The sequence below is a fragment of the Protopterus annectens genome, chromosome 7.part0 (genome assembly GCF_019279795.1).
Source record: "Protopterus annectens isolate FY-2018-M chromosome 7.part0, PAN1.0, whole genome shotgun sequence".
Taxonomy (NCBI): Eukaryota; Metazoa; Chordata; order Ceratodontiformes; family Protopteridae; genus Protopterus; species Protopterus annectens.
This window is the reverse complement of record NC_056739.1, coordinates 1,216,647,571-1,216,664,356: the sequence shown is the minus strand read 5'-3', so window position 1 is coordinate 1,216,664,356 and position 16,786 is coordinate 1,216,647,571.

Genomic DNA, 16,786 nt, shown 5'->3' with positions numbered 1-16,786 from the left:
TTAGAGTGCTAACTCCCAGAGCTCCACTTGAGGAAATGAGTTAAGGAAGAAATGCAGGAAAGCTACCATTGGAAAGCTGGCAAGTGCATGATCTACTGACAGACTAAATACATTTAGTCATAAAATGTTAAAATATTCTAGTAAATTCTGTTCAGATGATTGCTGTGTTGCTTTGCCAGGAAATTGAATATTCCAATTAATTTGCAGTGTCGTAATGAGGTTATAGTAATGGACAAAAAAATATAATGGCCTTAACAATACAAAGTTTCATTTCCAAAGTGCTTTTTTTATTCTTACAAGCTATTTTAAGTGCAGTAAAACTGCAGTCAACAAGCCTAATCCTGTCGTAAAATAACTTGTATCATAATTTATAATTCTAACTCATTTACAGAATATCATAGTTGTAATGTTAATTCTAAAAGCACTCTTTTAAATGCATACATTTAGCTCATATTTTAAGTTCTAAAATGTAAGTGTTTGAGAGATGGATAAGTATGTTATGTAAATGTTCAAATGAGACCAAAGAGATTATACAAAGCTGCAACCAGAAACGGCTCAAATTCCAGGGAATTGTTTTTTTTTTTGTTACATAAACTGTACTGATAATAAATTTCTAACAAAGACAACAAAAAATGAAATAGGTGGCACATTCAAAACGACTTATATTTCACTTTTATTCACAGTCTGACTCCTCACCCATTTCCCTCTTAAAGATTGTCTGATTTTCTTAAAATACATTGAAATATGTAAGGCATCTGTCAAAGTTTAGTCCTCATTTGTTTCAAGGAAGATTAAAGGACAATGGCCAACCTGTTTTAGTTCTGTAATATTTGATACTTTAACATATCACTCCTGCTGGTCAAAATTCATAACAAAAGCAATGATGAAATCTTTAGAATCCAAGGAACATGTAAATAAAGACGGCATTGTTTTATAAATGAAGGAAATTGAATGTGCATCGATTTAAACTTTGTTCATATACTCAGTGTGTATTATATGTGATGCAGATGTATGATCATTAATGTAACTTTGCATCCCAAAATATTATACAGTAATGGCTTATTACTGTTCAAAACAAGCATGCTGATTGGACAGCCCAGTTTGTGTTGTCATGGTCAAACCACACCAACCATGGGTAAATCCTGTTATGCCCATGCACAGTGATGGGTTATTGCTTTATTATGCAACCAAAACAGGTGCTATATTGCGAAGATATCCCATAAATCAGATTTGCATTTCATTGTTATTTACTGGTCCAGTTTAAATAACAGTCATCATCATCATCAGTGTTGAAGCAGTACAGCAGCAGCCTGAGGACAAACTAGGATGGGAGGGGTGAGAATGAAAGAGAGCATATGTTGCTGGTTAAGCTTTGAAAACGTAATGTAAGCCACTATGAATAACTCAGAGCAAAGATGGCAGACAAAGTAATTTATAAGGAGTGGTCAATGAAGGAACTGAGACGGGGTGGTGCATCAGTAAAGGCCAAGAAGTTAAGTAACCTGCAAAGATGATACTGGGCTGTATGCTTTTCAGCTTATTAATTCTACCAGTCTATGGAAAGATCCACAGCTGAGTAACTTGCATAGATAATGCCAGGCTATATGGTACTCAGCTTCTTTATACCACCAGTGTAGTAAATGCCATGGCCGTATAACCTACAGAGATGGCATCAGGCTGTGTGGTATTCAGCTTATTAATACTAACAGTGTAGTAAGTGCCAGGACCGAGTAACCTGCAGAGATGATGGCAGGCTGTATGGTATTAAGCTTGTTTATACCACCAGTGTAGTAAGTGCCATGGCCGAGTAACCTGCAGAGATGAAATCAGGCTATATGGTAGTCAACTTGCTAATACTACTTTTCTACTTTATCCAAGTCTTTTGGGTTTCTAATACCATGATGAGAATGGACCCCATTCCTAAGACAAAGTACGATTAAAGTTCATGAAATTAGTATTGCTTCAGTCTTTGATGTCAGCCAAAAGTGCTCTTCACAGCACCCGCAATGTACCCAGTAATGACTCCTTCTGCAATTCATATGGGGTTACATGTATTAGTAATGTATCTAAATGTGATTGTAGAGTCTTTTTTATAATACCCATTGCTCCCACTACTATTGAAACTGTCTGGCTATCTTTCTTCCACATTGTTCTCATTCCTACCTGCAGATCCTGATATTTTACAACTTTGTGTCTCTCTGTACACAAGACACTGTAGTCACTGGGTGTTGTAATTTCAATGTGCAATGCTATTTTTGTCTTCTTTTCATGGACCACTATATCCAGTTTTCTAGCATCCATCTTTTAAACTGTTGTTAATGGGTGATTCTATGTGATGTAAATTTCATAATTTTCTAAGATGCTTTGTGGCTCAGGTTTCCAGTGTTTTTCAGCCACTTCAATACTATAATGTTTGCATAATCCCCAGTGCAACAGTCTTGCCACATTATGTATACAGTCCTTCTGCCATTAGTATGTCACAACCAGCAATGAGGTGTGCAACTGTTTCCAATTCAGTTTTACAAAACCTACATTTGTCTGTTTCTCCCACATGCTCAATGGACTTTGTAAACCAGCGTGTACATAGCCCACTTGAGCCGCCAATATTAACCTTTCATCTCTTCGGTTGAATTCACCTCTCCTTAAAAATTCCCGTGTTTGTTCTTGATCAACATTTATTCTATTTATTTATTTATTTGCAGTTTGTTAACCAGGAAAGTCCATTGGGCCAAGATGAGACCATTTTCAATGGAGGCCCGGGGAGAAAAGCTCCAAAATACAGTATTTTCAATATCTACAATAAAGCTCCAAAATACAGTATTTTCAATATTTACAATAATAAAAGAAACAAAAAAATTTAAGTAAACATGGTTCTTCTAGAAATTTTTTATACTTGCTAACATATTTATGCATTTTCCACATTTCTTGCCTTCTCATCTGGTCCTTCACCTTATAGTCTTTCTTTTGGTTTTTGGCACATTCAGTTGCTGCCTGAGTTTTATCTACTTCTGGTTTGATTTCTGCTTGACGTTGATATGCTTCTGCTAGATTAAGCAGAGAAGTCATCTTATATTTATTCTCCTCATGTTTCAAAACTTTCACTACATTTGGGTCTTGTGAGGTCAGCAGATATATGTGGAGTCCCACAATTGCAGATCTATACATGTAAACAATTTTAAGGAGGCCCATATATACCTCCTTTGGAATGGGGAATATATAATCTTGGTATGCACTGATTTTTACAAATCATTTGGTGAGCATGAACAATCCTTCTTGTTTTCTTATATAACCTATTCAAGACATTTTGGGACCAGTTAAGCACTCCAAAACTGTAAGTTAGGACAGGAAGAACAAATTGGTTTATAGCTTAGATTTTGTTCCTAGATGTCAATGCTGTTTTCAGGATTAATTTAAGTCTTCTAAAGTATTCCTTACTAAGTTTTATTCACATTTGTTCATGTTTTATTGTTGATCCTTCATCAGTTCCCAAATATTTATATACTCCCTCTTGCTCAAGCTTTTTTATATAACATTCTTGTCCCAAACTGATGTTTTCTTGGTGCTGAAGTTTTCTGGCTTTAAAATGTTGCTTTTGCTTATTTATAAGGACCAAATGACATTCTTATATCATCTGAAAAAGTTGACAACTTGCAGTTGTACTTTCAGTTCCTCGTCTGATGAGCTATACAGTTTTAAATCATCATAAAGAGAAGATGAGAAGTCTTTACAGTTTGTTGTTTTCTAGGAGCCCAATTATAGACATGGCCTAAACTGTTAAGTAGACAGCTTAATGGGTTAAGGGCAAGGCAGAATAGCAGCGGTGACAGAGAGTCACCCTGGAATATCCCCTTTTAATTTTTATCCCTGGGATAATAATTTTTCCTTTATCATGGATTAATTGCAAAGTGGTCTGCCACTGTTTCATGGTCACTGCAATGTAGTCAATCAGTGTAGGGTACATCTTATACATTTTTAAGCACTCTTTTATCCATGAATGTGGGATACTATCAAATGCATTTTTGTAGTCAATCCATGCCATACTTGGATTCTTCCCCTTTTTACAGTTCTCCACTATGACTTCATTTAACAACAAATGATCCTTTGTTCCATATGACTTTCTTTTATTGCCCTGTTGTTCTACTGCCATAGTTCAGTTTTCTTCTAAATGACTATAAAGTCTGTCGGCATCAATTCCCATGTATAGTTTATATGTCGCTGGAAATCAAGTTATTGGTTTATAGTTTTTAGGATAACTTGCAAGTTCAGTCTTAAGTAGGAGCATTGTTTTTCCTGTTGTTAACCAGGTTGGTGACTGTTCAGGGTTCGCATAGAGATAGTTCGTATTCATAGCTAAATCTTTCTACAAAGATGTTAATACTTTTAACCAGAAGTTAGGTACTGCATCTGGGCCTGTTGTTTTCCAATTGGAGGCTTTTCTTAACTTTATTTCAAGCTCTCTGACTGTTACTTCATCCCATTTCATATCCTGTATCTTTAAACTTCTTATTCTTTCTTTTATTTTTATCTATCTATTCAGCATCTTTGTTATGTTCCACGTGTTCTTCATAAATACTTCCAAAATCTATTTCTTTTTTTTTTGGTGGTCTTTCAATTCCTTTTACCTTGTTTCCCAGTTCTCTGCAAAACTTTTTTGGGGTCATCAATAAATTGCTTATTTTGTACTTTTCTTTTATATTTATCTGTGTATCTTCTAAGTTTTTCCACCTGTGTTGAGATATTTAACTTGTTATTTGCAATAGTGCATGATAGATCCTGGTCTGTTCTAATACTGCACATTGCTTTTATTACATCTGTCTTTCTTAGTATTTTTGTTGATCTGTTCCCTCTTCTATATTCTTCTAACAGTGACACTTCTTGTCTTAATTGCTTTATAGTTTTCCCCATTCGATACTTCCATGATAGTATTTGATTTTTCCCCTTCCTTTCCCTCACTACCATGTATTATTGTGGTAGAACTTTGTCAGGTATTAATTTAGCTGTACAGTAGTATATCTTGTTTTCTTCTGGTATGCTGCATGCATTTCTATGGACATTTCTAATTCCTGTGTTCATTTGTTTTATCAAACGTCTGACTTTTTGGGTTTTATAGACCTTCTGCAGTCTATTTCTTTCATTGCTCTTAATATGTCTATCTATAAAGCAACTCTTCTCTTGGCTCATTTTCTTCTAAACTGAGGGCACATTTTTATTTTCCATTTCCTGCAGGCATTCTATAGAAAGTTCTATAGCATCTTCCTGTGGCACATTCTCTTCAATTTCATCCTGTGCCATCCATTTCTCTGTCATATAGGAATACACTGGCCTATCACTCCTCATCATTGACTGTGTCAGAGTTTCCATTGTTTCTTGTTCCTTCTCTTGCTGTCTAGCTTCAAGTGAACATTTGTACTGGTTTCCTGTGGAAGGCTTCAAAATATCTTCATATGGCACCTGGCCAATTGTTTCTCATTCCACTGGTTCCCCCTTAATTTCAATATTCATTGCTCTATCATGTTGTGCTTTCTGAATTAGATTTTCTACACTAAATCCTTCATTTCACAGGTACTCCATAACCTCAGTTCCTATTTTTTTAACTTCTCCATTACTAATCTCATTTTCTACTTTTCCTCTTTGTCTTCTTCTTTTTTTTGTGTGTTGTAAAGTTTTCCATATCTGGATTCCTTTGCCTGTATTTCTCTTCAAATCCATTTCCAAATCCATAACCATATCCAAAATGATATCAGAAAAAACACCAAAAACTAGGTCTGCTGTATAAACAAAATCACTATCCAACCACTTCTACCAGACATTCTGTAGCCTCCTCCTACCTGCTGCCCTCACTTATGCATGGTGCCCCTCTACTTACTCATCTCCAACTTAGCCTAAAAAACAAACTAGAAGCCTACTATAACAAAGTCTGTACATTTGATACAGGGTCCAAATACTCCTCCCATCACTGCCATTCCCTCCACTCCCTAAACTGGCTTGAGCTTCCTAATTACCTGAAATTCATACAACTCATCACTGCTCAAAAACTCATATTCCAACCCCTCCATCTTCCCCTCTCTTTTATTAATCTTAACCCCTTACCTCCCCAGTCGTACTCTTAGATATGAAAACCAAAGCCTCCTTAAACTCTATAAACCCCTATGCCTTCCTGGCTAATTCCTTTTATAACACTCCTCAGCTAAACTGTAGAATTCTCTCCCCCTCCCTCTGCTTTACTCACAACCACACTCATTTCAAATCTGTACTCCATTCTTACCTTACCTCAAACTGGGACTGTTTCTGCTCCCTTCACACCTAAATTACACTGTTATTCCTTTCAAATCTCCCTTCAATCTCATTTACTATCACCTCTGGTCACTAACATTATTGTTAGAACAAACAGTAAACGTGTATAAACTCTTTATGATTTGTACTTTTAATTATATTATCTGTATTACCTTTGCCTTTATCTATATTTTAACATTTGTGTTTTTTAAACTTATACTCCCTGATTTTATATTTGTATTTTAAATTGTATATTTATGCTTTTGTATGCTGTATATTCCATACTGTACTTATCTTACATTTTGTTAACTGCCCTGGGCCTCCACTGAAAATGTCCTGTGCTTGGCCCACTGGACTTCCTCAGATATGAAACTGGAAATAAATAAATAAATAAATAAATATCTTTGCTGCTGCTCTTTCTGTATTGATTAGTTTTGCTTTCTCCTTTGCATAAATGTTATACCATATTAAATCTCTTTATCTTTCCCATGTCCATATTTCTTTTTCAGATGTCTCTCGATCTTCCTGTTTCGCCTTACTTTGTGGACTTGTTCCATCATGCTGTGATGTAACCTGTGTTAGACCTTCTACAAGAAATCATTCCCTTTGCAGGCACTCCACAACTTCAAGTTCTATTTTTTAAACTTCTACTTTACTAATCTTCTTGTCTACATTCCCTCTGTGTGATGTTATTTTCTTTATTGTGAAATTTTCCATATCTGGATGCCTTTGCCTGTATTTCTCTTCAGATATCTTTGGGGCTGGTTTCTTTATATTGATTAATTTGGCTTTCTCCTTTGCATAAATATTGTACCATATCACATCTCTCTTTCTTTCCATGTCCATATTTCTTTTTTATACTTTTCAAATATCTCTAGGTTTTCTTGTTTATATTTTTGCACTTCCTCAGATGCTTCTTTTTCCAAACAGATCAATGTTTTCTGATCTATATTCTGTTTTTTACATATCTGTTGTATCAATGAATACAAATTTTTATTTGAAGCTTCTGACAGTTTTTCTTGTACAAGTATTATTCTTTCCTCAAATTTCTGTCTTAATCATTTTGTATATCATGTGTCTGGAAATTCTGGGCTTTTTGCATAGTACTAACAATGCATAATTTCTTTCTTATCCTCAACAGTCCACTTTATTATCTTTATGGCTCTTCTCTGGCCTATCAGTTCTTGTGATTTTTGTGGACTACTATTTACTTCTACAATAGGGGAGGGGCATCCTCCCCCTGGGCCTGGCCCCATTGTAGGAATGTTTCCATATTTTGACGATTCTACACTGTCTTTTCCAGTCCTGGCACCAGTGCGCCTACCAGGCTTGGGCACTTTTTATCCTGGGTCTTGTGCACCCAACTATCTTTTTTTAATTTTTAACCTACTTCTGTCCATGACATATGCAATATAAATGCAGTGTATATATCAGTGTCGTCCTGGTGAAATTTTGTGAAAAACAGGGTTCATCTCGCAAAGGTACTCATCAAGACTTGAGGATGAATTCAATTTCAGCAATAATAGCCTCCTTTATTTGCTGACTTATTATCTCTCCATTTGGACCCCTGCACTACCAGTGTAGTAGATGCCATGAACTTGTAAACTGCAGATATGATACCAGGTTGTATACTATTCAGCTTGATAATACCACCAGGATAGTAAGTGCCATGACCGAGTAACCTGAAGAAATGATACCAGGCTGTATAGTATTCAGTTTCTTAATACTACCATTGTAGTAAATGCCATGGCTGAGTACCCTGCAGAAATTATACCAGGCTGTATAGTATTCAACTTGCGAATAGTATGAATACAGAAAGTGCCATGGCCACTACTGGCTGATCAATAGAGCTCCAACTTTACTCCTCTCTCCCCCCTCAACATTTCCTCAGGAAATATCATCAGATATAATTCCCCCTATTATCACTAGGGAGTAGGTCCTTAATGCTCTCTCTAAGACCAAGAACACTGTATCAATGGAACCAGACAATATCCCAGAATGCCTTCTAAATAGCAGGAAATATGACCTATCAGGGTTTCTGGAATTACTATTTAACTGTAGCCTCCAAATAGGTTTCATGCCAAATGAATGGAGAAAGACAGTCATCCCTCTGCACAAAGGTGGGCCATCTACAGACCCCGGAAACTACAGACCCATAAGTCTCACTAGTCTTATATGTAAAGCCATGGAAAGGATTATCATGGAGATAATCGACAGAGGTATAGTAAATATCCAGACACTGGACCCAACCCAGTCTGGTTTCATCAAGGGCAAGTCAGGCCTACTCAACCTGGTGGAATTCTTTGAGGAGGTCACCAAAGCAATGGATGAGGGCAAAATCATTCACACTGCCTACCTTGATCTGGCCAAGACATTTGACACAATACCCCACTCGGGCATTGTTGACAAACTCAGGAGGTTAGGTACAAACTCGTATGTCACTCGGTGGATAGCCAACTGGCTCACAGAAAGGACCCAGGAAGTTAGAACTGGGGAGTTCACCTCTACAAAGAAGCCAGCCACAAGTGGAGTCCCTCAGGAATCAGTCCTTGGACTGCTCCTTTTTGGCATTTACGTCTCAGAAGTCAAGGTCAATGTCAGTGGTCTCTGGCTGACTAAATTTGCAGATGATTGCAAATTAGGAGCTGTCATTGAATCTCACACTGACACAAATGTTCTCCAGGAGGGGATGACACAGACAAACAACTGGTGTCAGAGTCATGGACTAAAACTAAATGCCAAGAACTTCATAATAGTATCCTTTGGGAAGTCTTCCATCCCTGGTAACTATCATATTGACAACACACCCCTTAAAGTTGAATCAGTAGCCAGGGACTTAGGGAGACACATAGATAGTAATCTAGCCTTTGATCATCATATATCTGCAGTGGTGAGGAAATCATTCTATGTTGCACAACTTATAAACAAAGGTATGGCATCTAAGTCCAAGAAAGTCATTGTTCCACTGTATTCGCCATTCATCAGACCTATCATTGAGTACAGTGCCCCCTTTGGTATGTACCTAACCAGGCATATCCAACAATTGGAACATCCACAGAGGTTCCTTACTAAAAGAATACAAGGCATAAGTAATATGTCCTATGCAGACATCCTCAAGGCCTTATCCCTGTATTCTGTCTCCTACAGGCTTTTAAGGTAAGATCTATGCCTGGAATGTAGGGCATTGTCAGACCATACTCTGATGGACCTCCTGCATATCCACAAAACAAACAGTACCAGAATTACCCATTCTAAAGACTTAAACCTTGCCTGTGATATAAATAGGACCTGCTGGAGAGATAGGTATGTATCCCAGAGACTACCCTGCCTATGGAACAGGCTCCCCATCCATATGAAGCAGAGTTCCTCCCTAATCCAATTCAAGTGCAACTTGGACAATTGGATGGGAAACTGGAAATTCATCCCTGTCTTGGCACCTGTGTCTCTGATGCAAACAGGTAACCTGTAAATGGTTAATCTCCCAGACCCATGCTTACACTTATCAAGGGTATCAGAACTTGTCAGAGATTTGAGATGCATAGCTAGGCTTAAAAAGGCCCTTGTGGTCATTAGCCTACTAAACACCTATGAACCTATGACCCAAGTAACCTGCAGAGATGATACCAGGTTGTATGATATTCAGCTTGTTAATACTACCAGTGTATTAAGTGCCATGACTGAGTAACCTGCAGAGATGATGCCAGGCTGTATGATATTCAGATTGTTAATACTATCAGTTTAGTAAGTCCCATGGCTGAGTAACCTACAGAGATGATGCCAGGCTGAATGATATTCAGCTTGTTAATACTACCAGTGTAGTAAGTGCCATGGCTGAGTAACCTGCAGAGATGATGCCAGGCTGTATGATATTCAGATTGTTAATACTACCAGTTTAAAAGATAGGAATGCTGAAAGTACAAAAACTCTTCAAACGAACCAGCAAGCAGGCAGGGAAACCAACAGGGAGACGCCAACTAACTATAAGGCAAACGAACCCACAAGCAAAGCAACAAAAAGCCGTACTCCTCAAAATTCAAACTCCTTTATTTTTAACGTATCACAGCTGAAGTCACGTTTTCGTTGATAAAACAACTTCATCAGATGCATACCACACCTCTCCATGCACATTTATACATATCCTGCTTAATTAATAAATTATATAATTGAATAAACAGCTTTGTTAAAGCAGAAGCGTGCTGACCAAAAATTTTCTTTTCAAATGTGCATTTTAAACTCGCATATAAGAACTCACTTTGTTACCACAATACATTCAAAATTACATTCTTAAAAGAATTTTTTACATATTATTTATACAATATCTACTCCTACTAAAAAAACATATAAAACTGAATTTCATTACATATAAAACGTAGCATATATTACACATATAGATAAGGCTAGCTCAAAACCTACCTATCAAGAATATTCAATATTACAATTATAAAATATACTTTGTAATAATATTCAATGATATTTTAAAAAACATATTGAAATACATTATTATGAACACTACATGTTCATTTAAAAACATCAATAATATAAAGTAAAATATATTATGTAGAATAACCTACAAATATATTATACAAAAATCTGTAGGTATATATCTAAACCTTACAGTTGTTCAGCCTTTAATTTTAAATAAGGTGCAATAGAAATGGAGTCGTTCAACCCAGGGGGCTTGTTAGATTCCAACAGAATCTGCCAGCATGTTTCTCTATGAGATAACAATGCTGCCCAATTGCCACCCCTATTACACTGGGTAACTGATTCCAAAACAAAAAACTTAAATGCTGCTGCTTCACAAACAATAGTGTGCCTGTATAGTGCATTGGTGCTAACTTTTTTTAAGATGTCATAAACATGTTCATATACAAGCCTCCTTAGTTGCCTCTCCGTCTTGCCTACATAAAATGCCTGGCAGGAACGGCAGACAGCTAAGTACACTATACCCTTGGAATTACAATTGTGAAAATTATATGACCACAGTTTTCTGTTTCTACTTTCCAGGTATACACATTCCTGATCTATAACATACTTGCATTGCGTACAACACCCACAACGAAACGTCCCTCTCCTACGTAGATTAGGACCCCTCAATCTGGAGTTTTGCTCTAAGGTCCTCTTGATGTTAAAACCCTTTCTATACACAAATTTGCAGGACAGATCCTTTATGTTGTTTAGGTCCGTAAATTCCCTAAAATTACAAAATTCCTTTTCAATTATGTACCTGATTTGTCCTGCATGCTCACTGTATTGTGTAATAAATAACTGATTGGGGCCTGTTGCGTTAATAGACCTGTGGGAGTAATCGTCATGTATATCCACCTTGCCCTTCCCCAAAATAGGAGCAAATCTGTTTTTTTCTGGACACCCTAACTTCATCATAAACAGAATTAATCAGACCATTAGGGTACCCTCTGTCCACAAAGAAGGACCTCAATTTGTCCCCCTCAACATGGAAACAAGAGTCATCTGATGTCATACGGGACACCCTAACAAATTGTCCCTTTATAATAGATCTTTTTTGGAATTTTGGATGTGAACTTAAATAATGAAGATACCCGTTGGAAAACGAAGGCTTTCTATAAATACAAGAACTAAACCCTTCACCTTGTTTACTAAGAGAAACGTCCAAATAGTTGACCTGTTCAACAGATACTTGATAAGTAAAACGCAAAAATTCCGTTGTAGAATGCAGATAGGTTATAAACTCATCTATACGACCTTCCAGTCCAGTCCAAAAAATACAAATGTCATCCAGGAATCGAGTATAGTGAATCCAATACTTGGAAAATTCACTATACACAACAAATTTTTGTTCCCAGATTGACAAAATAATATCTGCATACGTGGGAGCACAATTGGCTCCCATGGAGACCCCTGAAATTTGCTGAAAATATTCCCCACAAAAATAAATATAATTATACTTGAGGACCAATTCCAACAATTGCAAAACCAAATGAACATCATTATTTGTAACACCTGCACATGCCCAAAGTGCTTCTTCCATCCATTCTAACCCAATCATATGAGGTATCACTGAAAATAGATCGACCACATCTATGGTGACAAAAAGCAAGTTAGGCCTATATAAATCATTAGTGATACCACGCAAAAATTCCCACGAGTCCTTATGAAGGTGATCATGTTTTCCCCACAGTTGTTTTAATTTCCAATCCAAATATTTTGAAAGGTTGTGGGTTTTGGACCCCTGGGCTGCCACAATTGGACGTAGAGGAGGATCATCCACATTTTTGTGGATCTTGGGTACCCCAAATATAGTAGGTACCTTTGGATGGGAATTTTCCAAAAAGGAATATAGATCCATTTCAATGATCTCCTGGTCCAAGAGGTCCTTAAGCACCAGGTCAATTCTTTTATAGGAAATATGCACCTCGTTTAGGGAAACAGTTGTATACTTAGTGCCATATAACAGCAAATTGTACATTTTTGCCTCATATAACACTTGGTCCATAATGACCGTGCCACCCCCTTTGTCGGGTTCCATCACCCGCACACCGGCGTTGCCCCCCAAATCTGACAAAAGGGTAGCCTCGGCCAAACTTAAATTAGAAGTATACTTGGACTTCCCCACCTTGCTCCTAATGTGTTGTTCAATTCTGTTTTCCAAGTTTTTTAATTGGGGGTGCAAAGGGGGGTTGTATGTACTAGATTTTCTAAGATTAAGTCCATGTTGCATAGAGGTGGACCCAAGAAGATGCTGCAAATTCAATTTGCGAATAAAAAGTTTTACATCCAAAATGGTATTAACCAAGCTGCTACCCCTACTTGGTACAAATTTAAAGCCTTTAGTGAATAAAGAAAACCAAGTATCAGAAATGACAAGGTCACTGTAATTGTAAATATGATAATCATTAAGAGTGTACTTGAAATAATTTCCAATAGCTGTCATTACAATCTGCCCTGAACCTACCAATCCTCCCTCTGATTCCTCCTCCACCCTTTGGGTGGTGGTCCCCCCACTCCCTGCTGTGGTCCCATCTGTTGTACATTCATCTGTTGATGATGGGACTGTTTGCGCAGGCGTTCCGACCTCCTGGGTAAAAAATCTTCCTGATAATGCTCATCAGGATGGGGCAAGGGAGGAAAAGGTTCCTGCAGAGGAGACTGAGCCTCCGCAGGGCTAAAATTGTCCCTTGAAACTAGGGAATATTTATTCCCACCTCTAAACAAAGGGGGATTAGGGTAATGCCTACCCTCAGCATACTCTTTGATATCCCTGTTTAATTTTTTATATTTGCGATTTAATACAATATTACATTGCTGATCAATATGCTTTCTCATGTCACAATATTTCTGTTTTTCCATTTCAATAGTAAACAATAGGTCAGCAGTAATAACATCATTGTATTTAAAAATATCCTTCAACAAAGATTGCATTTCTAATTCATTTCTTTTGATAATGGCCTTAACAATACCCAGGCCACATTCATCAAACAATCTTACAAGTTCAGAATGAAAATCACTTCCACGCTCCACATGATTCGGGTATTTATACACCCGTAGCCCCTTAGGGACTATATGTTTATTCAAACATTCGTTTAAATAAAGGTTGTCCAACTCTAAAGTTTTATATTTATATAAGGTTTGCTCAAGCAACTGCATATTATCGGAAAAGGAACTGGTGTTAAGATTGTTCTCACCGTTTTCATGGAATGTGAAAATGGGTTTGTGAGACACCCATTCCTTGAAAGAAGAGACAGGAAAATCAGCAGAAGCAACATGGTTAATGCCAGTAACAATAACATTCTCATCACGGTCCCATAACACTGCCGGAGTGTTGGCGTAGTTGAAAGATTCAACTCCATCCTGGACCTCACGAACACCACCGCTAACGTTAGAACTAGATGGCAAATTGAAACCGACAGTCCTGGAAGTAAGAGCCATGAGAATTTCACGTTGTTCCGTGATGACGGCTTGTAACCCTTGACCCAAGGGAGTAAGAAGCTGTACAAGCTGGGTTAGTTGTCCCGTAAGTTGGCGGGTATAGGAAGCTGCAGACTGCACTCCATCCTCCCCACAAGCGCTGATAGCACTTGCGGTATTGTTCCCCAAACCAGCCTCCATGCCAAAACCAAACAAAAGATAGGAATGCTGAAAGTACAAAAACTCTTCAAACGAACCAGCAAGCAGGCAGGGAAACCAACAGGGAGACGCCAACTAACTATAAGGCAAACGAACCCACAAGCAAAGCAACAAAAAGCCGTACTCCTCAAAATTCAAACTCCTTTATTTTTAACGTATCACAGCTGAAGTCACGTTTTCGTTGATAAAACAACTTCATCAGATGCATACCACACCTCTCCACACACATTTATACATATCCTGCTTAATTAATAAATTATATAATTGAATAAACAGCTTTGTTAAAGCAGAAGCGTGCTGACCAAAAATTTTCTTTTCAAATGTGCATTTTAAACTCACATATAAGAACTCACTTTGTTACCACAATACATTCAAAATTACATTCTTAAAAGAATTTTTTACATATTATTTATACAATATCTACTCCTACTAAAAAAACATATAAAACTGAATTTCATTACATATAAAACATAGCATATATTACACATATAGATAAGGCTAGCGCAAAACCTACCTATCAAGAATATTCAATATTACAATTATAAAATATACTTTGTAATAATATTCAATGATATTTTAAAAAACATATTGAAATACATTATTATGAACACTACATGTTCATTTAAAAACATCAATAATATAAAGTAAAATATATTATGTAGAATAACCTACAAATATATTATACAAAAATCTGTAGGTATATATCTAAACCTTACAGTTGTTCAGCCTTTAATTTTAAATAAGGTGCAATAGAAATGGAATCGTTCAACCCAGGGGGCTTGTTAGATTCCAACAGAATCTGCCAGCATGTTTCTCTATGAGATAACAATGCTGCCCAATTGCCACCCCTACTACACTGGGTAACTGATTCCAAAACAAAAAACTTAAATGCTGCTGCTTCACAAACAATAGTGTGCCTGTATAGTGCATTGGTGCTAACTTTTTTTAAGATGTCATAAACATGTTCATATACACGCCTCCTTAGCTGCCTCTCTGTCTTGCCTACATAAAATGCCTGGCAGGAACGGCAGACAGCTAAGTACACTATACCCTTGGAATTACAATTGTGAAAATTATATGACCACAGTTTTCTGTTTCTACTTTCCAGGTATACACATTCCTGATCTATAACATACTTGCATTGCGTACAACACCCACAACGAAACGTCCCTCTCCTACGTAGATTAGGACCCCTCAATCTGGAGTTTTGCTCTAAGGTCCTCTTGATGTTAAAACCCTTCTACCAGTTTAGTAAGTCCCATGGCTGAGTAACCTACAGAGATGATGCCAGGCTGAATGATATTCAGCTTGTTAATACTACCGGTGTAGTAAGTGCCATGGCTGAGTAACCTGCAGAGATGATGCCAGGCTGTATGATATTCAGCTTGTTAATACTACCAGTTTAGTAAGTCCCATGGCTGAGTAACCTACAGAGATGATGCCAGGCTGAATGATATTCAGCTTGTTAATACTACCGGTGTAGTAAGTGCCATGGCTGAGTAACCTGCAGAGATGATGCCAGGCTGTATGATATTCAGCTGACACTGTACTAAATGCCATGGTTTAATAATCTGAAAAGATGATGCACATTGAAACAGTTCCTTGTTGGTGAACAACCATTCCTCTCACAGTATACAATGTTACTTAGTATAATCAATGCTAAGGTCATCCAATCTCAAAAAATATATATTTTTTACAGTGATCTCAAAGTTGCATCTATTTTTCCACATGACTAGCTGTATAAATCATAATGCAACATACTGGTCTCTTTTCATTATAAGAATCTGGGACTTTACATTGGCAGTACATAAGTCCTCTTTAGTAGAGTTAGAAATAACTAGGACATTTTTAGCAACTGGATGTGTTTCACCAGTGAAAGAAAAATGAGCCTGAATTAGTCTTAGTGATTAGGTAACACCATGCCACTAATAATATTTAATAATATGCTATGGTGTGTACATCAGTGTACACAAAACAGAAGGATAAAAAAAACCACATGAACATTATCATATAGAACACTCTTGCTTTAGACATTGTTTTGTTTCCTATGACAAGTATCTGCCATCAGCTGTGTTCTGGAGCTCCCTCATTCATCCACTCCATCTTTCCCTCCATCTATCCAATATCACAATGAAGTAAACACCATAACTAAGGCTACATAGGAGCACTTTTTCACAAATTCAGAGACATGGCTGAAAGCCTTTTCTGAAAAAAAAAATGTTAGTGCCTGCTTTGAGTTCCTTAATTGAATTTGATTGTTGAACTTGCATTAATAAGTTAGTCCATTATTTTGCAACCCTGACCTAAATTAAATTACCCTTGATGTTGGTATTAAACATTTTCATTGTTGGATATAACTTTGTTTATTTTGTTAATAAGTGTTCCAGAAATCTGAGATTCAGAGTTG